This window comes from Plenodomus lingam (genome assembly GCF_022343315.1).
Source record: "Plenodomus lingam strain CAN1 chromosome Unknown contig_35, whole genome shotgun sequence".
NCBI lineage: Eukaryota > Fungi > Ascomycota > Dothideomycetes > Pleosporales > Leptosphaeriaceae > Plenodomus > Plenodomus lingam.
Genome location: NW_027093949.1, coordinates 260,673 through 282,603, shown reverse-complemented (window position 1 = coordinate 282,603; position 21,931 = coordinate 260,673). Strand labels below are relative to the sequence as shown.

At 35.2% G+C, this 21,931-nt stretch overlaps 4 non-coding genes across 4 annotated transcripts; all 4 read left to right on the top strand.

Moving 5' to 3' along the window:
• The first annotated feature begins 3,084 nt into the window (after positions 1–3,084).
• IAQ61_008598 lies at positions 3,085–4,881 on the top strand. Its single transcript, XR_010715533.1, has one exon. It is a non-coding gene; the product is annotated as an 18S ribosomal RNA (ribosomal RNA).
• A 165-nt stretch (positions 4,882–5,046) lies between these two features.
• IAQ61_008597 lies at positions 5,047–12,003 on the top strand. Its single transcript, XR_010715532.1, has one exon. It is a non-coding gene; the product is annotated as a 28S ribosomal RNA (ribosomal RNA).
• Positions 12,004–13,055: 1,052 nt separating this feature from the next.
• On the top strand, positions 13,056–14,852 carry IAQ61_008596. Its single transcript, XR_010715531.1, has one exon. It is a non-coding gene; the product is annotated as an 18S ribosomal RNA (ribosomal RNA).
• Positions 14,853–15,017: 165 nt separating this feature from the next.
• IAQ61_008595 lies at positions 15,018–21,870 on the top strand. Its single transcript, XR_010715530.1, has one exon. It is a non-coding gene; the product is annotated as a 28S ribosomal RNA (ribosomal RNA).
• Positions 21,871–21,931: the final 61 nt, after the last annotated feature.

Sequence of the window (21,931 nt, the reverse complement as noted above, 5' to 3'; positions counted from 1 at the left end):
TGCTTTTTAATCCTTTAATATTAGCTCTTCCTATTATACTAAAGCAGAATTTAGTAAGCGTTAGATTGTTTACCTACTAATAGGGAACGTAAGCTAGGTTTAGACTGTTGTAAGACAGGTTAGTTTTACCCTACTAATAACCTTGCCCTAATAGTAATACCGCTTAGTACAAGAGGAACCGCAGTTTTAGATAATTGGTTTTTGCGGCTGTCTAACTAGGTATTGCCGCGAAGCTACTATCTGCTAGATTATGGCTAAACGCCTCTAAGTTAGAATCTATGCTAGAACAGGGTGATTTCCGCCTGCACTAGTTAGATACAAATAGGCCTTTAGCCTAGAACCTTACTAGATTAGCGTTAGCAGCCCTATTAAAGTTAGGGTTGTTAGCTAGTGTATTGTAATTGTATAGTGCGCAGGATTAAATCCTTTATAGATAACTTAGTTGTCTAGCTAGGTCGTGTAAGTAGTTAAGTAGCCTTGTTGTTACGAGCTACTAAGCGTAAGCCTGTTGCTAGCTTGGTTAAAATTAGGATATTATGCCCTCCTTATTTGCAAAACTGCTGCCTAAACGGCTACTATTAATAGAAGGAAGAGGGCTATAGCAAACAAGTTATATAGTAATTGCAAGATAGAGAGGGCTAGAGCTAGGAGCAATCCTCGCAAAATATACAAAAGAATAGGTTGTGTGTGTACGTACCTTAGGCAGTTAATATATAGCATAGGAAGATTAAGAAAGGATTTAAGATAATCTATACAGATTTTTAGGCGGTGATCTATAACTTAAGAGCGTTCTATAACTTTTTATTTTTTAGGGGTACTGTTCTATAACTTTATAGCCTTCTATACTTGAAAATTCCTCTAGGCTATTCTATAACTATAGATTATTTAAACCTTTAGGGTATTCTATTAATATTTAAAAAAATCCTGTAGGCTATTCTATAAGCTTAGGGCGTTCTATAACTTTAGGGCGTTCTATAACTTTTTATTTTTTAGGTGTAGTGTTCTATAACTTTAGGGCGTTGTATAACTTTTTCTTTTTTAGAGGTAGTGTTCTATAACTTTAGGGCGTTCTATAACTTTAGGGCGTTCTACAACTTTTTATTTTTTAGGTGTAGTGTTCTATAACTTTAGGGCGTTCTATAACTTTTTCTTTTTTAGAGGTAGTGTTCTATAACTTTAGGGCGTTCTATAACTTTTTATTTTTTAGGGGTAGTGTTCTATAACTTTAGGGCGTTCTATAACTTTTTATTTTTTAGGGTTAGTGTTCTATAATATTAGAGTGTTCTATAACTTTTTCTTTTTTAGGGGTAGTATTCTATAATATTAGAGTGTTCTATAACTTTTTCTTTTTTAGAGGTAGTGTTCTATAATATTAGAGTGTTCTATAACTTTTTCTTTTTTAGAGGTAGTGTTCTATAACTTTAGGGCGTTCTATAACTTTAGGGCGTTCTATAACTTTAGGGCGTTCTACAACTTTTTATTTTTTAGGTGTAGTGTTCTATAACTTTAGGGCGTTCTATAACTTTTTCTTTTTTAGAGGTAGTGTTCTATAACTTTAGAGCGTTCTATAACTTTTTCTTTTTTAGAGGTAGTGTTCTATAACTTTAGGGCGTTCTACAACTTTTTATTTTTAGGGGTAGCGTTCTATAACTTTAGGGCGTTCTATAACTTTAGGGCCTTCTATAAGCTTAGGGTGTTCTATAACTTTAGGGCGTTCTATAACTTTAGGGCGTTCTATAACTTTTTATTTTTTAGGGTTAGTGTTCTATAACTTTAGCGCGTTCTATACCTTTTATTTATTCTATTACTTTAGTCCTTTCTATAACTTTAGACTATTCTATACTAGTAGCTATTATATCCTTTTTATAATACTTATTATATTATACTATTATCTATTATTCTTTACTGTTAAGTATATCCTTATATTTTATAAAACCTTTTCTCTACTAGCTAGTCCTACTATACTTTCTTTTATAACCTACTAGTATTAAATAATACCTTTATATTCTTCTTTTATACTATCTCTATTTCTTGCCTTATCTATTAAGTAGATATAGATAGAGCTAATAGATCTATAGTTAATATAGATATAGTAGTTATAGTAGAGTACAGATATTAGAGTAGATATCCTTATCTATATATTTACCTACTACTAATAAAATTCCAAGTTACTCTTATCTAGCAAATATAGGTTTATAGTTTGTATAGGGCTGCGCATATCTACACGGTTTTATATACAAAAAAGTGTACCTCTAAGCTGTTTTCCGCTGCACTAACCCCGCGACGCGAAAATCAAACCAAAACCTGTTCCTATAATATATAAGGAGGGCAAATGGATTCTTAAATACTAAATGCCTAACTAACTAACTAAGGTTAAATCTGCTGCGCGTAGTTCTTGGATTAGGCGGTTAAACTAGCGTTGTTAGGTACTAAGGGGGCAATTTTTGCTTGTGTCCGCGTCTATACTCCCTATAACTCCCTATTGTTAGCGCTCTGCGCCTATTTTAGCGGCAGTTAGACTAAATTTAAAAGTTTTAGTTTTATAATAGCTAGCCTTGTTTCCTAGATTTCTGCCTAGTTTAGATTCGCTCTAATTAGTGGGTAATTAGGGGCTTAGAGATTGCTCTTCTACTTAACTAGGCAGGCCTAGGCCTATATGCTAAAGCAACCCTGCTGTTGCGCCTAGTTTTGTGGTTAGCACCTAAAGTCCTACTGTTAAAGTTTTAGCAGTAGGCAAAATTTAGGGTCTATAGATGGCTAGCACTGCTAAACTATTTAACAGATCTTAGGGGATAGCCCTGCCTAGCATCCGCTCCTAGTAAGCGTAGTAAAGCGTGGGTTTTCTCTACTTAAGGCATGTATGTAGCGAGTTTAAACACGCAGAAACGCCTATTAGGCTTTATTGTGGACTATTCCTTAAGAAACTTAGTAGGGGCAATTAAATTAGTTACTAGTTGTAACTAGTGCCTTGTGTGCTGTTATGCTAGTAGCTAGAATTGCTTCTGCGATTTCTTATCACGTACTTTCTACCTCCTTTTAGGGGTAGTGCTTGTGCGCTTTAGCGTATTAGGTATTAGGATTATTACCTAGTTAATTCTGCTAGTAGTTATATACTTATCTTAAAGATTAAGCTATGCATGTCTAAGTATAAGCAATTATACTGTGAAACTGTAAATGGCTTATTAAATTAGTTATCGTTTATTTAATAGTACCTTACTACTTAGATAACTATAGTAATTCTAGAGCTAATACATACTAAAAACCCTAACTTTAGAAGGGGTGTATTTATTAGATAAAAAACTAACGCCCTTTAGGGCTTCTTAGTGATTTATAATAACTTTACGGATCGCATAGCCTTACGCTAGCGACGGTTTATTTAAATTTCTGCCCTATTAACTTTTAATAGTAAGGTATTAGCTTACTATAGTTTTAATAGGTAACAGGGAATTAGGGTTTAATTCTAGAGAGGGAGCCTAAGAAATAGCTACTATATCTAAGGAAGGCAGCAGGCGCGCAAATTACCTAATCCTAACACGGGGAGGTAGTAACAATAAATACTAATATAGGGCTCTTTTAGGTCTTGTAATTAGAATAAGTATAATTTAAACCTCTTAACAAGGAACAATTAGAGGGCAAGTCTAGTGCTAGCAGCTGCAGTAATTCTAGCTCTAATAGCGTATATTAAAGTTGTTGCAGTTAAAAAGCTTATAGTTAAAACTTAGGTCTAGCTAGCAGGTCTGCCTTACTGCGTGTACTTGTCCAGCCGGGCCTTCCTTCTAGAGAACCTTATACCCTTTACTAGGCGTGTTAGGGACTAGGACTTTTACTTTAAAAAAATTAGAGTGTTTAAAGCAGGCCTTTGCTTAAATACGTTAGCATAGAATAATAGAATAGGACGTACGGTCCTATTTTATTAGTTTCTAGGACTACTGTAATAATTAATAGGGATAGTTAGGGGTATTAGTATTTAATTATTAGAGGTGAAATTCTTAGATTTATTAAAGACTAACTACTGCGAAAGCATTTGCTAAGGATATTTTTATTAATTAGTAAACAAAAGTTAGGGGATTAAAGACAATTAGATACTGTTGTAGTCTTAACTGTAAACTATGCTAACTAGGGATTAGGCGATGTTCTTTTTCTAACTCGCTTAGCACCTTACAAGAAATCAAAGTTTTTGGGTTCTAGGGGGAGTATGGTCGCAAGGCTAAAACTTAAAGAAATTAACGGAAGGGCACCACTAGGCGTAGAGCCTGCGGCTTAATTTAACTTAACACAGGGAAACTTACTAGGTCTAGATAAAATAAGGATTAACAGATTAAGAGCTCTTTCTTGATTTTTTAGGTAGTGGTGCATAGCTATTCTTAGTTAGTAGAGTGATTTGTCTGCTTAATTGCGATAACAAACAAGACCTTAACCTGCTAAATAGCTAGGCTAGCTTTAGCTAGTTGCTAGCTTCTTAGAGGGACTATTAGCTTAAGCTAATAGAAGTTTAAGGCAATAACAGGTCTGTAATGCCCTTAGATATTCTAGGCCGCACGCGCGCTACACTAACAGAGCCAACAAGTTCTTTACCTTAACCAAAAGGTCTAGGTAATCTTGTTAAACTCTATTATACTAGGGATAGAGTATTGCAATTATTGCTCTTTAATAAGGAATGCCTAGTAAGCGCGTGTTATTAGCATGCGTTAATTACGTCCCTGCCCTTTATACATACTACCCGTTGCTACTACTAATTAAATAGCTTAGTAAGGCCTTTAGACTAGCTTAGGGAGGTTAGCAATAACTACCCTAAGCTAGAAAGTTCGTTAAACTTGGTTATTTAGAGGAAGTAAAAGTCGTAATAAGGTTTCTGTAGGTAAACCTGCGGAAGGATTATTACCTATTTTTAAAGCACTGCCGCCTTAATTAGTAGCAGCAGTCTACTTTAATTCTGCCTATGTTTTTTGCGTACTATTTATTTCCTTAGTAGGCTTACCTACTAATTAGATCCCCTAAAACCACTTGTAATTGTAGTTAGCGTTAGTAATACTATAATAAATTACAACTTTTAACAACAGATCTCTTAGTTCTAGTATTAATAAAGAACGCAGCGAAATGCGATAAGTAGTGTAAATTACAGAATTTAGTAAATTATCAAATCTTTAAACGCATATTGCGCCCCTTAGTATTCTATAGGGCATGCCTATTTAAGCGTTATTTGTACCCTTAAGCTCTACTTAGTGTTAGGTGTTTGTTCTACTTAGGACTTACCTTAAAACAATTAGTAGCTAGCACATTAGCCTAGAGCGCAGCACATTTTGCGCCTCTTATTATAGTTATTAGTATCTATTAAGACACTTTTTAAGCTCTTAACCTTAGATTAGGTAGGGATACCCGCTAAACTTAAGCATATTAATAAGCGGAGGAAAAGAAACTAATAGGGATTGCCCTAGTAACGGCGAGTGAAGCGGCAATAGCTTAAATTTAAAATCTAGCTCTTTTAGGGTCCGAGTTGTAATTTGTAGAGGGCGCTTTGGCGTTAGCAGCGGTCTAAGTTCCTTAGAACAGGACATCACAGAGGGTAAGAATCCTGTACATAGTTACTAGCCTTTGCCGTGTAAAGCCCCTTTAACAAGTTAAGTTATTTAGGAATGTAGCTCTAAATAGGAGGTAAATTTCTTCTAAAGCTAAATACTAGCTAGAGACTAATAGCGCATAAGTAGAGTAATTAAAAGATAAAAAGCACTTTAGAAAGAGAGTTAAATAGCACGTGAAATTGTTAAAAGGGAAGCGCTTGCAGCTAGACTTGCCTGTAGTTGCTTATCTAGGCTTTTGTCTAGTGCACTCTTCTATAGGCAGGCTAGTATTAGTTTAGGCGGTTAGATAAAGGTCTCTGTTACGTACCTCCCTTTAGGGAGGCCTTATAGGGGAGACGACATGCAACTAGCCTAGACTAAGGTCTGCGCATCTGCTAGGATGCTAGCGTAATAGCTATAAGCGGCCTATCTTGAAATATGGATTAAGGAGTCTAATATCTATGCGAGTGTTTAGGTGTTAAGCCTAGACGCGTAATAAAAGTGAATAGAGGTAGGAACCCTTTTAGGGTGCACTATTAACTAATCCTGATGTCTTTAGAAGGATTTAAGTAAGAGCATAGCTGTTAGGACCTAAAAGATAGTAAACTATGCTTAAATAGGGTAAAGCTAGAGGAAACTCTAGTGGAGGCTCGCAGTAGTTCTAATGTGCAAATTAATTGTTAAATTTAGGTATAAAGGCGAAAGACTAATTAAACTATCTAGTAGCTAGTTCCTACTAAAGTTTCCCTTAGGATAGTAGTAACGTATTTAGTTTTATAAGGTAAAGCGAATAATTAGAGGCCTAGGGGTTAAAATAACCTTTACCTATTCTTAAACTTTAAATATGTAAGAAGTTCTTATTACTTAATTAAACGTGGACACTTAAATATACTATTACTAGTAGGCTATTTTTGGTAAGTAGAACTAGCGATGTAGGATAAACTAAACGTAGGGTTAAGGTGCTAGAATGCACGCTTATTAGACACCACAAAAGGTGTTAGTTTATCTAGACAGTAGGACAGTAGCCATAGAAGTTAGAATCCACTAAGGAGTGTGTAACAACTCACCTACTAAATAAACTAGCCCTAAAAATAGATAGCGCTTAAGCGTGTTACCTATACCCCGCTGCCAGGGCAAGATTTAAGCCCTAGCGAGTAGGCAGGCGTAGAGGCTTGTAACGAAGCCTTAGGGGTAACCCTAGGTAGAATAGCCTCTAGTGCAGATCTTAGTAGTAGTAGCAAATACTTAAATAAGAACTTTAAGGACTAAAGTAGGGAAAGGTTCTGTGTAAACAGTAGTTAGACACAGGTTAGTTAATCCTAAGAGATAAGGTAATTCTGTTTTAATGTTAGTGCTTGCGCCACGCCCTTAAAAGGGAAGCTAGTTAATATTCTAGCACCTAGATGTAGATTCTCTGCAGCAACGCAACTAAGAGCAGAGACCTTAGCAGGAGCCCTAAGAAGAGTTCTCTTTTCTTCTTAACGGTCTGTCACCCTAAAATTAGTTTGTCTAGAGCTAGGGTTTAATAGCTAGAAGAGCGCTGCACTTTTGCAGCATTTGGTACGCTCCTAACAAGCCTTAAAAATCTGCTTAAAGAAATAGTTTTTACGCTAGGTCGTACTTATAACTGCAGCAGGTCTCTAAGGTAAAAAGCCTCTAGTTAATAGAACAATATAGATAAGGGAAGTTAGCAAAATAGATCTGTAACTTTAGGAAAAGGATTAGCTCTAAGGGTTAGGTACGTTAGGCCTTAGGGAGAAGCCTCTAGCGCAGAAGGGCACTAACTGCAAGGTAGGCGCCTCTTAGCGCTGGGGTGCAGACACCCTTAGCAGGTTTTGGCCGTCTAGCGTACGTTTAACAACTAACTTAGAACTAGTATAGATAAGGGGAATCTAACTATCTAATTAAAACATAGTATTGTAATAGCTAGAAAGTAGTATTAACGTAATGTAATTTCTGCCTAGTGCTCTAAATGTTAAAGTAAAGAGATTTAACTAAGCGCGGGTAAATAGCAGGAGTAACTATAACTCTCTTAAGGTAGCTAAATACCTTGTTATCTAATTAGTAACGCGTATAAATAGATTAATGAGATTCCTACTATCCCTATCTACTATCTAGCGAAACTACAGCTAAGGGAACAGGCTTAGCTAAATTAGCAGGGAAAGAAGACCCTATTAAGCTTAACTCTAGTTTAACATTATAAAAAGATATAGGGGGTGTAGAATAGGTGGGAGCTTTGGCGCTAGTAAAATACTACTACCCTTATTGTTTTTTTACTTATTCAATAAAGCGGAGCTAGGCCTTACCGCCTAACTTCTAGCGTTTAAGGTCCTTTGTAGGCTAATCTAGGTTAAAGATATTGTTAGGTAGGGAGTTTAGCTAGGGCGGCACATCTGTTAAACTATAACGCAGGTGTCCTAAGGGGGACTTATAGAGAATAGAAATCTCTAGTAGAGTAAAAGGGCAAAAGTCCCCTTAATTTTGATTTTTAGTGTGAATACAAACTATAAAAGTGTAGCCTATTAATCCTTTAGTCCCTTGAAATTTAAGGCTAGAGGTGCTAGAAAAGTTACCACAGGGATAACTGGCTTGTGGCAGCTAAGCGTTTATAGCAACGTTGCTTTTTAATTCTTTAATATTGGCTCTTCCTATTATACTAAAGCAGAATTTAGTAAGCGTTAGATTGTTCACCTACTAATAGGGAACGTGAGCTGGGTTTAGACCGTTGTAAGATAGGTTAGTTTTACCCTACTAATAACCTTGCCCTAATGGTAATACTGCTTAGTACAAGAGGAACTGCGGTTTTAGATAATTGGTTTTTGCAGCTGTCTAACTAGGTATTGCCACGAAGCTACTATCTACTAGATTATAGCTAAACGCCTCTAAGTTAGAATCTATGCTAGAATAGGGTGATTTCCGCCTGCACTAGTTAGATACAAATAGGCCTTTAGCCTAGAACCTTACTAGATTGGCGTTAGCAGCCCTATTAAAGTTAGGGTTGTTAGCTAGTGTATTGCAATTGTACAGTGCGCAGGATTAAATCCTTTGTAGATAACTTAGTTGTCTGGCTGGGTCGTGTAAGTAGTTAAGTAGCCTTATTGTTACAAGCTACTAAGCGTAAGCCTATTGCTAGCTTGGTTAAAATTAGGATATTATACCCTCCTTATTTGCAAAACTACTGCCTAAACGGCTGCTGTTAACAGAAGGAAGAGGGCTATAGCGAACAAGTTATATAGTAATTGCAAGATAGAGAGGGCTAGAGCTAGGAGCAATCCTTATAAAATATACAAAAGAACAGGTTGTGTGTGTACGTACCTTAGGCAGTTAATATATAGCATAGGAAGATTAAGAAAGGATTTAAGATAATCTATATAGATTTTTAGGCGGTGATCTATAACTTAAGAGCGTTCTATAACTTTTTATTTTTTAGGGGTACTGTTCTATAACTTTATAGCCTTCTATACTTAAAAATTCCTCTAGGCTATTCTATAACTATAGATTATTTAAACCTTTAGGGTATTCTATTAATATTTAAAAAAATCCTGTAGGCTATTCTATAAGCTTAGGGCGTTCTATAACTTTAGGGCGTTCTATAACTTTTTATTTTTTAGGTGTAGTGTTCTATAACTTTAGGGCGTTGTATAACTTTTTCTTTTTTAGAGGTAGTGTTCTATAACTTTAGGGCGTTCTATAACTTTAGGGCGTTCAACTTTAGGGCGTTCTATAACTTTTTATTTTTTAGGGGTAGTGTTCTATAACTTTAGGGCGTTCTATAACTTTAGGGCGTTCTATAACTTTAGGGCGTTCTATAACTTTAGGGCGTTCTATAACTTTTTATTTTTTAGGGTTAGTATTCTATAATATTAGAGTGTTCTATAACTTTTTCTTTTAGAGGTAGTGTTCTATAATATTAGAGTGTTCTATAACTTTTTATTTTTTAGGGTTAGTATTCTATAATATTAGAGTGTTCTATAACTTTTTCTTTTTTAGAGGTAGTGTTCTATAATATTAGAGTGTTCTATAACTTTTTCTTTTTTAGAGGTAGTGTTCTATAACTTTAGGGCGTTCTATAACTTTAGGGCGTTCTATAACTTTAGGGCGTTCTACAACTTTTTATTTTTTAGGTAGTGTTCTATAACTTTAGGGCGTTCTATAACTTTTTCTTTTTTAGAGGTAGTGTTCTATAACTTTAGAGCGTTCTATAACTTTTTCTTTTTTAGAGGTAGTGTTCTATAACTTTAGGGCGTTCTATAACTTTAGGGCGTTCTATAACTTTAGGGCGTTCTATAACTTTAGGGCGTTCTACAACTTTTTATTTTTTAGGGGTAGTGTTCTATAACTTTAGGGCGTTCTATAACTTTAGGGCGTTCTATAACTTTAGGGCGTTCTACAACTTTTTATTTTTTAGGGGTAGTGTTCTATAACTTTAGGGCGTTCTATAACTTTAGGGCGTTCTATAACTTTAGGGCGTTCTACAACTTTTTATTTTTTAGGGGTAGTGTTCTATAACTTTAGGGCGTTCTATAACTTTAGGGCGTTCTATAACTTTAGGGCGTTCTACAACTTTTTATTTTTTAGGGGTAGTGTTCTATAACTTTAGGGCGTTCTATAACTTTAGGGCGTTCTATAACTTTAGGGCGTTCTACAACTTTTTATTTTTTAGGGGTAGTGTTCTATAACTTTAGGGCGTTCTATAACTTTAGGGCGTTCTATAACTTTAGGGCGTTCTACAACTTTTTATTTTTTAGGGGTAGTGTTCTATAACTTTAGGGCGTTCTATAACTTTAGGGCGTTCTATAACTTTAGGGCGTTCTACAACTTTTTATTTTTTAGGGGTAGTGTTCTATAACTTTAGGGCGTTCTATAACTTTAGGGCGTTCTATAACTTTAGGGCGTTCTATAACTTTTTATTTTTTAGGGGTAGTGTTCTATAACTTTAGGGCGTTCTATAACTTTAGGGCGTTCTATAACTTTAGGGCGTTCTACAACTTTTTATTTTTTAGGGGTAGTGTTCTATAACTTTAGGGCGTTCTATAACTTTTTATTTTTAGGGGTAGTGTTCTATAACTTTAGGGCGTTCTATAACTTTAGGGCGTTCTATAACTTTAGGGCGTTCTACAACTTTTTATTTTTTAGGGGTAGTGTTCTATAACTTTAGGGCGTTCTATAACTTTAGGGCGTTCTATAACTTTAGGGCGTTCTACAACTTTTTATTTTTTAGGGGTAGTATTCTATAACTTTAGGGCGTTCTATAACTTTTTCTTTTTTAGAGGTAGTGTTCTATAACTTTAGGGCGTTCTACAACTTTTTATTTTTTAGGGGTAGTGTTCTATAACTTTAGGGCGTTCTATAACTTTAGGGCGTTCTACAACTTTTTATTTTTTAGGGTTAGTATTCTATAATATTAGAGTGTTCTATAACTTTTTCTTTTTTAGAGGTAGTGTTCTATAACTTTAGGGCGTTCTATAACTTTAGGGCGTTCTATAACTTTAGGGCGTTCTACAACTTTTTATTTTTTAGGGGTAGTGTTCTATAACTTTAGGGCGTTCTATAACTTTAGGGCGTTCTATAACTTTAGGGCGTTCTATAACTTTTATTTTTAGGGTTAGTGTTCTATAACTTTAGGGTGTTCTATAATTTAGAGTGTTCTATAACTTTTTCTTTTTTAGAGGTAGTGTTCTATAATATTAGAGTGTTCTATAACTTTTTATTTTTTAGGGTTAGTATTCTATAATATTAGAGTGTTCTATAACTTTTTCTTTTTTAGAGGTAGTGTTCTATAATATTAGAGTGTTCTATAACTTTTTCTTTTTTAGAGGTAGTGTTCTATAACTTTAGGGCGTTCTATAACTTTAGGGCGTTCTATAACTTTAGGGCGTTCTACAACTTTTTATTTTTTAGGTGTAGTGTTCTATAACTTTAGGGCGTTCTATAACTTTTTCTTTTTTAGAGGTAGTGTTCTATAACTTTAGAGCGTTCTATAACTTTTTCTTTTTTAGAGGTAGTGTTCTATAACTTTAGGGCGTTCTACAACTTTTTATTTTTAGGGGTAGCGTTCTATAACTTTAGGGCGTTCTATAACTTTAGGGCCTTCTATAAGCTTAGGGTGTTCTATAACTTTAGGGCGTTCTATAACTTTAGGGCGTTCTATAACTTTTTATTTTTTAGGGTTAGTGTTCTATAACTTTAGCGCGTTCTATACCTTTTATTTATTCTATTACTTTAGTCCTTTCTATAACTTTAGACTATTCTATACTAGTAGCTATTATATCCTTTTTATAATACTTATTATATTATACTATTATCTATTATTCTTTACTGTTAAGTATATCCTTATATTTTATAAAACCTTTTCTCTACTAGCTAGTCCTACTATACTTTCTTTTATAACCTACTAGTATTAAATAATACCTTTATATTCTTCTTTTATACTATCTCTATTTCTTGCCTTATCTATTAAGTAGATATAGATAGAGCTAATAGATCTATAGTTAATATAGATACAGTAGTTATAGTAGAGTATAGATATTAGAGTAGATATCCTTATCTATATATTTACCTACTACTAATAAAATTCCAAGTTACTCTTATCTAGCGAATACAGGTTTATAGTTTATATAGGGCTGCGCATGTCTACACGGTTTTATATACAAAAAAGTGTACCTCTAAGCTATTTTCTGCTGCACTAACCCTATAACGCGAAAATTAAACCAAAACCTATTCCTATAATATATAAGGAGGGCAAATAGATTCTTAAATACTAAATACCTAACTAACTAACTAAGGTTAAATCTGCTGCGCGTAGTTCTTAGATTAGGCAGTTAAACTAGCGTCGTTAGGCACTAAGGGGGCAATTTTTGCTTGTGTCCGCGTCTATACTCCCTATAACTCCCTGTTATTAGCGCTCTGCGCCTATTTTAGCGGCAGTTAGACTAAATTTAAAAGTTTTGGTTTTATAATAGCTAGCCTTGTTTCCTAGATTTCTACCTAGTTTAGATTCGCTCTAATTAGTAGGTAATTAGGGGCTTAGAGATTGCTCTTCTACTTAACTAGGCAGGCCTAGGCCTATATGCTAAAGCAACCCTGCTGTTACGCCTAGTTTTGTGGTTAGCACCTGAAGTCCTACTGTTAAAGTTTTAGCAGTAGGCAAAATTTAGGGTCTGTGGATGGCTAGCACTGCCAAACTATTTAATAGATCTTAGGGGACAGCCCTACCTAGCATCTGCTCCTAGTAAGCGTAGTAAAGCGTAGGTTTTCTCTACTTAAGGTATGTATATAGCGAGTTTAAACACGCGGAAACGCCTGTTAGGCTTTGTTGCGGACTATTCCTTAAGAAACTTAGTAGGGGCAATTAAATTAGTTGCTAGTTGTAACTAGTGCCTTGTGTGCTATTATGCTAGTAGCTAGAATCGCTTCTACGATTTCTTATCACGTACTTTCTGCCTCCTTTTAGGGGTAGTGCTTGTGCGCTTCAGCGTATTAGGCATTAGGATTGTTACCTAGTTAATTCTGCCAGTAGTTATATGCTTGTCTCAAAGATTAAGCTATGCATATCTAAGTATAAGCAATTATACTGTGAAACTGCGAATAGCTTATTAAATTAGTTATCGTTTATTTAATAGTACCTTACTACTTAGATAACTGTAGTAATTCTAGAGCTAATACATGCTAAAAACCCTAACTTTAGAAGGGGTGTATTTATTAGATAAAAAACCAACGCCCTTTGGGGCTTCTTAGTAATTTATGATAACTTTACGGATCGCATAGCCTTACGCTAGCGATAGTTCATTTAAATTTCTGCCCTATTAACTTTTAATAGTAAGGTATTAGCTTACCATAGTTTTAATGGGTAATGGGGAATTAGGGTTTAATTCTAGAGAGGGAGCCTAAGAAACAGCTACTACATCCAAGGAAGGCAGCAGGCGCGCAAATTACCTAATCCTAATATAGGGAGGTAGTAACAATAAATACTAATATAGGGCTCTTTTAGGTCTTATAATTAGAATAAGTATAATTTAAACCTCTTAACAAGGAACAATTAGAGGGCAAGTCTAGTACTAGCAGCTGCGGTAATTCTAGCTCTAATAGCGTATATTAAAGTTGTTGCAGTTAAAAAGCTTATAGTTAAAACTTAGGTCTAGCTAGCAGGTCCGCCTTACCGCGTGTACTTGTCTGGCTGGGCCTTCCTTCTAGAGAACCTTATGCCCTTTACTAGGCGTGTTAGGGACTAGGACTTTTACTTTAAAAAAATTAGAGTGTTTAAAGCAGGCCTTTGCTTAAATACGTTAGCATAGAATAATAGAATAGGACGTACGGTCCTATTTTGTTAGTTTCTAGGACTGCTATAATAATTAATAGGGATAGTTAGGGGCATTAGTATTTAATTATTAGAGGTGAAATTCTTAGATTTATTGAAGACTAACTACTACGAAAGCATTTGCTAAGGATGTTTTTATTAATTAGTAAACAAAAGTTAGGGGATTAAAGACAATTAGATACTGTCGTAGTCTTAACTGTAAACTATGCTAACTAGGGATTAGGTAATGTTCTTTTTCTAACTTGCTTGGCACCTTACAAGAAATCAAAGTTTTTAGGTTCTAGGGGGAGTATGGTCGCAAGGCTGAAACTTAAAGAAATTGATAGAAGGGCACTACTAGGCGTGGAGCCTGCGGCTTAATTTAACTTAACACAGGGAAACTTACTAGGTCTAGATAAAATAAGGATTAACAGATTAAGAGCTCTTTCTTGATTTTTTAGGTGGTGGTGCATAGCCATTCTTAGTTAGTGGAGTGATTTGTCTGCTTAATTGCGATAATAAACGAGACCTTAACCTGCTAAATAGCTAGGCTAGCTTTGGCTAGTCGCTGGCTTCTTAGAGGGACTATTAGCTTAAGCTAATAGAAGTTTAAGGCAATAACAGGTCTGTAATGCCCTTAGATATTCTAGGCTGCACGCGCGCTACACTAACAGAGCTAACAAGTTCTTTACCTTAACTAAAAGGTCTAGGTAATCTTGTTAAACTCTGTCGTGCTAGGGATAGAGTATTGCAATTATTACTCTTTAACGAGGAATGCCTAGTAAGCGCGTGTTATTAGTATGCGTTAATTACGTCCCTACCCTTTATACACACCGCCTGTCGCTACTACTAATTAAATAGCTTAGTGAGGCCTTTAGACTAGCTTAGGGAGGTTAGCAACAACTACCCTAAGCTAGAAAGTTCGTTAAACTTAGTTATTTAGAGGAAGTAAAAGTCGTAACAAGGTTTCTATAGGTAAACCTGCAGAAGGATTATTACCTATTTTTAAAGCACTGCCGCCTTAATTAGTAGCGGCAGTCTACTTTAATTCTGCCTATGTTTTTTGCGTACTATTTGTTTCCTTAGTAGGCTTGCCTACTAATTAGATCCCCTAAAACCACTTGCAATTGTAGTTAGCGTTAGTAACACTATAATAAATTACAACTTTTAACAATAGATCTCTTAGTTCTAGCATTAATAAAGAACGCAGCAAAATGCGATAAGTAGTGTGAATTGCAGAATTTAGTAAATTATTAAATCTTTAAACGCACATTGCGCCCCTTAGTATTCTATAGGGTATGCCTGTTTAAGCGTTATTTGTACCCTTAAGCTCTACTTAGTGTTAGGTATTTGTTCTACTTAGGACTTGCCTTAAAACAATTAGTAGCTAGCATATTAGCCTAGAGCGCAGCATATTTTACGCCTCTTATTATAGTTGTTAGCATCTATCAAGACACTTTTTAAGCTCTTAACCTTAGATTAAGTAGGGATACCCGCTAAACTTAAGTATATTAATAAGCGGAGGAAAAGAAACTAACAGGGATTGCCCTAGTAACGGCGAGTGAAGCGGCAACAGCTTAAATTTGAAATCTAGCTCTTTTAGGGTCTAAGTTGTAATTTGTAGAGGGCGCTTTAGCGTTAGTAGTAGTCTAAGTTCCTTAGAACAGGACGTTATAGAGGGTAAGAATCCTATACGTAGTCGCTGGCCTTCGCCGTGTAAAGCCCCTTTAACAAGTTAAGTTATTTAGGAATACAGCTCTAAATAGGAGGTAAATTTCTTCTAAAGCTAAATACTAGCTAGAGACTAATAGCATATAAATAGAGTAATTAAAAGATAAAAAGTACTTTAGAAAGAGAGTTAAATAGCACGTGAAATTGTTAAAAGGGAAGCGCTTGTAGCTAGACTTGCCTATAGTTACTTATCTAGGCTTTTATCTAGTGCACTCTTCTATAGGCAGGCTAGTATTAGTTTAGGCGGTTAGATAAAGGTCTCTGTTACGTACCTCCCTTTAGGGAGGCCTTATAGGGGAGATAATATGCAACTAGCCTAGACTAAGGTCCGCGTATCTACTAGGATGCTAGCGTAATAGCTATAAGCGGCCCGTCTTAAAACATAGACTAAGGAGTCTAACATCTATACAAGTGTTTGGGTGTTAAGCCTAGACGCGTAATAAAAGTAAACGGAGGTAGGAACCCTTTTAGGGTGCACTATTAACTAATCCTAATATCTTTGGAAGGATTTAAGTAAGAGCATAGCTATTAGGACCTAAAAGATAGTAAACTATGCTTAAATAGGGTAAAGCTAGAGGAAACTCTAGTAGAGGCTCGCAGTAGTTCTAACGTGCAAATTAATCGTTAAATTTAGGCATAGGGGCGAAAGACTAATTAAACTATCTAGTAGCTAGTTCCTACTAAAGTTTCCCTTAGGATAGTAGTAACGTATTTAGTTTTATAAGGTAAAGCAAATAATTAGAGGCCTAGGGGTTAAAATAACCTTTACCTATTCTTAAACTTTAAATATGTAAGAAGTCCTTGTTACTTAATTAAACGTAGACACTTAAATATACTATTACTAGTAGGCTATTTTTGGTAAGCAGAACTAGCGATATAGGATAAACCAAACGCGGGGTTAAGGTGCTAGAATGCACGCTTATTAGACACTATAAAAGGTGTTAGTTTATCTAGATAGTAGGACGGTGGCTATAGAAGTTAGAATCTGCTAAGGAGTGTATAATAACTTACCTGCTAAATAAACTAGCCCTAAAAATAGATGGCGCTTAAGCGTGTTACCTATACCCCGCCGCTAGGGCAAGATTTAAGCCCTGGCAAGTAGGCAGGCGTAGAGGCTTGTGACGAAGCCTTAGGGGTAACCCTAGGTAGAACGGCCTCTAGTGTAGATCTTAGTAGTAGTAGCAAATACTTAAATAAGAACTTTAAGGACTAAAGTAGGGAAAGGTTCTATATAAATAGTAGTTAGACACAGGTTAGTTAATCCTAAGAGATAGGGTAATTCTATTTTAATGTTAGTGCTTACGCCGCGCCCTTAAAAGGGAAGCTAGTTAATATTCTAGCACCTAGATATAGATTCTCCGCGGCAACGCAACTAAGAGCGGAGACCTTAGCAGGAGCCCTAAGAAGAGTTCTCTTTTCTTCTTAATAGTCTGTTACCCTAAAATTGGTTTGTCTAGAGCTAGGGTTTAATAGCTAGAAGAGCGCTGCACTTTTGCAGCGTTTGGTGCGCTCCTAACAAGCCTTAAAAATCTACTTAAAGAAATAGTTTTTACGCTAGGTTGTACTTATAACCGCAGCAGGTCTCTAAGGTAAAAAGCCTCTAGTTAATAGAACAATATAGATAAGGGAAGTTAGCAAAATAGATCTATAACTTTAGGAAAAGGATTAGCTCTAAGGGTTAGGTACGTTAGGCCTTAGGGAGAAGCCTCTAGCGCAGAAGGGCACTAACCGCAAGGTAGGCGCCTCTTAGCGCTAGGGTGCAGACACCCTTAGCAGGTTTCGGCTGTCTGGCGTACGTTTAACAACTAACTTAGAACTAGTATAGATAAGGGGAATCTAACTATCTAATTAAAACATAGTATTATAATAGCTAGAAAGTAGTGTTAACGTAATGTAATTTCTACCTAGTGCTCTAAATATTAAAGTAAAGAGATTTAACTAAGCGCGGGTAAACGGCGGGAGTAACTATAACTCTCTTAAGGTAGCTAAATGCCTTGTTATCTAATTAGTAACGCGCATAAATAGATTAATAAGATTCCTACTATCCCTATCTACTATCTAGCGAAACTACAGCTAAGGGAACAGGCTTAGCTAAATTAGCGGGGAAAGAAGACCCTATTAAGCTTAACTCTAGTTTAATATTGTGAAAAGATATAGGGGGTGTAGAATAGGTAGGAGCTTTGGCGCTAGTAAAATACTACTACCCTTATTGTTTTTTTACTTATTTAATAAAGCGGAGCTAGGCCTTACTGCCTAACTTCTAGCGTTTAAGGTCCTTTGTGGGCTAATCTAGGTTAAAGATATTGTTAGGTAGGGAGTTTAGCTAGGGCGGCACATCTATTAAACTATAACGCAGGTGTCCTAAGGGGGACTTATAGAGAATAGAAATCTCTAGTAGAGTAAAAGGGCAAAAGTCCCCTTAATTTTAATTTTTAGTGTAAATACAAACTATAAAAGTGTGGCCTATTAATCCTTTAGTCCCTTAAAATTTAAGGCTAGAGGTGCTAGAAAAGTTACCACAGGGATAACTAGCTTGTGGTAGCTAAGCGTTCATAGCGACGTTGCTTTTTAATCCTTTAATGTTAGCTCTTCCTATTATACTAAAGCAGAATTTAGTAAGCGTTAGATTGTTTACCTACTAATAGGGAACGTAAGCTAGGTTTAGACCGTTGTAAGATAGGTTAGTTTTACCCTACTAATAACCTTGCCCTAATGGTAATACCGCTTAGTACGAGAGGAACTGCAGTTTTAGATAATTAGTTTTTGCGGCTGTCTAACTAGGCATTGCCGCGAAGCTACTATCTGCTAGATTATGGCTAAACGCCTCTAAGTTAGAATCTATGCTAGAACAGGGTGATTTCCGCCTACACTAGTTAGATACAAATAGGCCTTTGGCCTAGAACCTTACTAGATTGGCGTTAGCAGCCCTATTAAAGTTAGGGTTGTTAGCTAGTGTATTGCAATTATATAGTGCGCAGGATTAAATCCTTTATAGATAACTTAGTTATCTAGCTGGGTCGTGTAAGTAGTTAAGTAGCCTTGTTGTTACGAGCTACTAAGCGTAAGCCCGTTGCTAGCTTAGTTAAAATTGGGATATTATGCCCTCCTTATTTGCAAAACTGCTGCCTAAATAGCTGCTGTTAACAGAAGGAAGAGGGCTATAGCAAACAAGTTATATAGTAATTGCAAGATAGAGAGGGCTAGAGCTAGGAGCAATCCTTGCAAAATATACAAAAGAACAGGTTGTGTGTATACGTACCTTAGGCAGTTAATATATAGCATAGGAAGATTAAGAAAGGATTTAAGATAATCTATACAGATTTTTAGGCGGTAATCTATAACTTAAGAGCGTTCTATAACTTTTTATTTTTTAGGGGTACTGTTCTATAACTTTATAGCCTTCTATACTTAAAAATTCCTCTAGGCTATTCTATAACTATAGATTATTTAAACCTTTAGGGTATTCTATTAATATTTAAAAAAATCCTGTAGGCTATTCTATAAGCTTAGGGCGTTCTATAACTTTAGGGCGTTCTATAACTTTTTATTTTTTAGGTGTAGTGTTCTATAACTTTAGGGCGTTGTATAACTTTTTCTTTTTTAGAGGTAGTGTTCTATAACTTTAGGGCGTTCTATAACTTTAGGGCGTTCTACAACTTTTTATTTTTTAGGTGTAGTGTTCTATAACTTTAGGGCGTTCTATAACTTTTTCTTTTTTAGAGGTAGTATTCTATAACTTTAGGGAGTTCTATAACTTTAGGGCGTTCTACAACTTTTTATTTTTTAGGGGTAGTGTTCTATAACTTTAGGGCGTTCTATAACTTTAGGGCGTTCTATAACTTTAGGGCGTTCTACAACTTTTTATTTTTTAGGGGTAGTGTTCTATAACTTTAGGGCGTTCTATAACTTTAGGGCGTTCTATAACTTTAGGGCGTTCTACAACTTTTTATTTTTTAGGGGTAGTGTTCTATAACTTTAGGGCGTTCTATAACTTTAGGGCGTTCTATAACTTTAGGGCGTTCTACAACTTTTTATTTTTTAGGGGTAGTGTTCTATAACTTTAGGGCGTTCTATAACTTTAGGGCGTTCTATAACTTTAGGGCGTTCTACAACTTTTTATTTTTTAGGGGTAGTGTTCTATAACTTTAGGGCGTTCTATAACTTTAGGGCGTTCTATAACTTTAGGGCGTTCTACAACTTTTTATTTTTTAGGGGTAGTGTTCTATAACTTTAGGGCGTTCTATAACTTTAGGGCGTTCTATAACTTTAGGGCGTTCTACAACTTTTTATTTTTTAGGGGTAGTGTTCTATAACTTTAGGGCGTTCTATAACTTTAGGGCGTTCTATAACTTTAGGGCGTTCTACAACTTTTTATTTTTTAGGGGTAGTGTTCTATAACTTTAGGGCGTTCTATAACTTTTTTTTTTTAGGGGTAGTTTCTATAACTTTAGGGCGTTCTATAACTTTTTATTTTTTAGGGGTAGTGTTCTATAACTTTAGGGCGTTCTATAACTTTAGGGCGTTCTATAACTTTTTATTTTTTAGGGTTAGTATTCTATAAATTAGGGCGTTCTATAACTTTTTCTTTTTTAGAGGTAGTGTTCTATAACTTTAGGGCGTTCTATAACTTTAGGGCGTTCTATAACTTTAGGGCGTTCTACAACTTTTTATTTTTTAGGGGTAGTGTTCTATAATGGTTCTATAACTTTCTTTAGAGGTAGTGTTCTATAACTTTAGGGCGTTCTATAACTTTAGGGCGTTCTATAACTTTAGGGCGTTCTATAACTTTTTATTTTTTAGGGTTAGTATTCTATAATATTAGAGTGTTCTATAACTTTTTCTTTTTTAGAGGTAGTGTTCTATAATATTAGAGTGTTCTATAACTTTTTATTTTTTAGGGTTAGTATTCTATAATATTAGAGTGTTCTATAACTTTTTCTTTTTTAGAGGTAGTGTTCTATAATATTAGAGTGTTCTATAACTTTTTCTTTTTTAGAGGTAGTGTTCTATAACTTTAGGGCGTTCTATAACTTTAGGGCGTTCTATAACTTTAGGGCGTTCTACAACTTTTTATTTTTTAGGTGTAGTGTTCTATAACTTTAGGGCGTTCTATAACTTTTTCTTTTTTAGAGGTAGTGTTCTATAACTTTAGAGCGTTCTATAACTTTTTCTTTTTTAGAGGTAGTGTTCTATAACTTTAGGGCGTTCTACAACTTTTTATTTTTAGGGGTAGCGTTCTATAACTTTAGGGCGTTCTATAACTTTAGGGCCTTCTATAAGCTTAGGGTGTTCTATAACTTTAGGGCGTTCTATAACTTTAGGGCGTTCTATAACTTTTTATTTTTTAGGGTTAGTGTTCTATAACTTTAGCGCGTTCTATACCTTTTATTTATTCTATTACTTTAGTCCTTTCTATAACTTTAGACTATTCTATACTAGTAGCTATTATATCCTTTTTATAATACTTATTATATCATACTATTATCTATTATTCTTTACTGTTAAGTATATCCTTATATTTTATAAAACCTTTTCTCTACTAGCTAGTCCTACTATACTTTCTTTTATAACCTACTAGTATTAAATAATACCTTTATATTCTTCTTTTATACTATCTCTATTTCTTGCCTTATCTATTAAGTAGATATAGATAGAGCTAATAGATCTATAGTTAATATAGATACAGTAGTTATAGTAGAGTATAGATATTAGAGTAGATATCCTTATCTATATATTTACCTACTACTAATAAAATTCCAAGTTACTCTTATCTAGCAAATACGGGTTTATGGTTTATATAGGGCTGCGCATGTCTACACAGTTTTATATACAAAAAAGTGTACCTCCAAGCTATTTTCTGCCGCACTAACCCTACAACGCGAAAATCAAACCAAAACCCATTCCTATAATATATAAGGAGGGCAAATAGATTCTTAAATACTAAATACCTAACTAACTAACTAAGGTTAAATCTGCTGCGCGCAGTTCTTGGATTAGGCAGTTAAACTAGCGTCGTTAGGCACTAAGGGGGCAATTTTTGCTTGTGTCCGCGTCTATACTCCCTACAACTCCCTGTTATTAGCGCTCTACGCCTATTTTAGCGGCAGTTAGACTAAATTTAAAAGTTTTGGTTTTATAATAGCTAGCCTTGTTTCCTAGATTTCTGCCTAGTTTAGATTCGCTCTAATTGGTGGGTAATTAGGGGCTTAGAGATTACTCTTCTACTTAACTAGGCAGGCCTAGGCCTATATGCTAAAGCAACCCTGCTATTGCGCCTAGTTTTGTAGTTAGCACCTAAAGTCCTACTGTTAAAGTTTTAGCAGTAGGCAAAATTTAGGGTCTATAG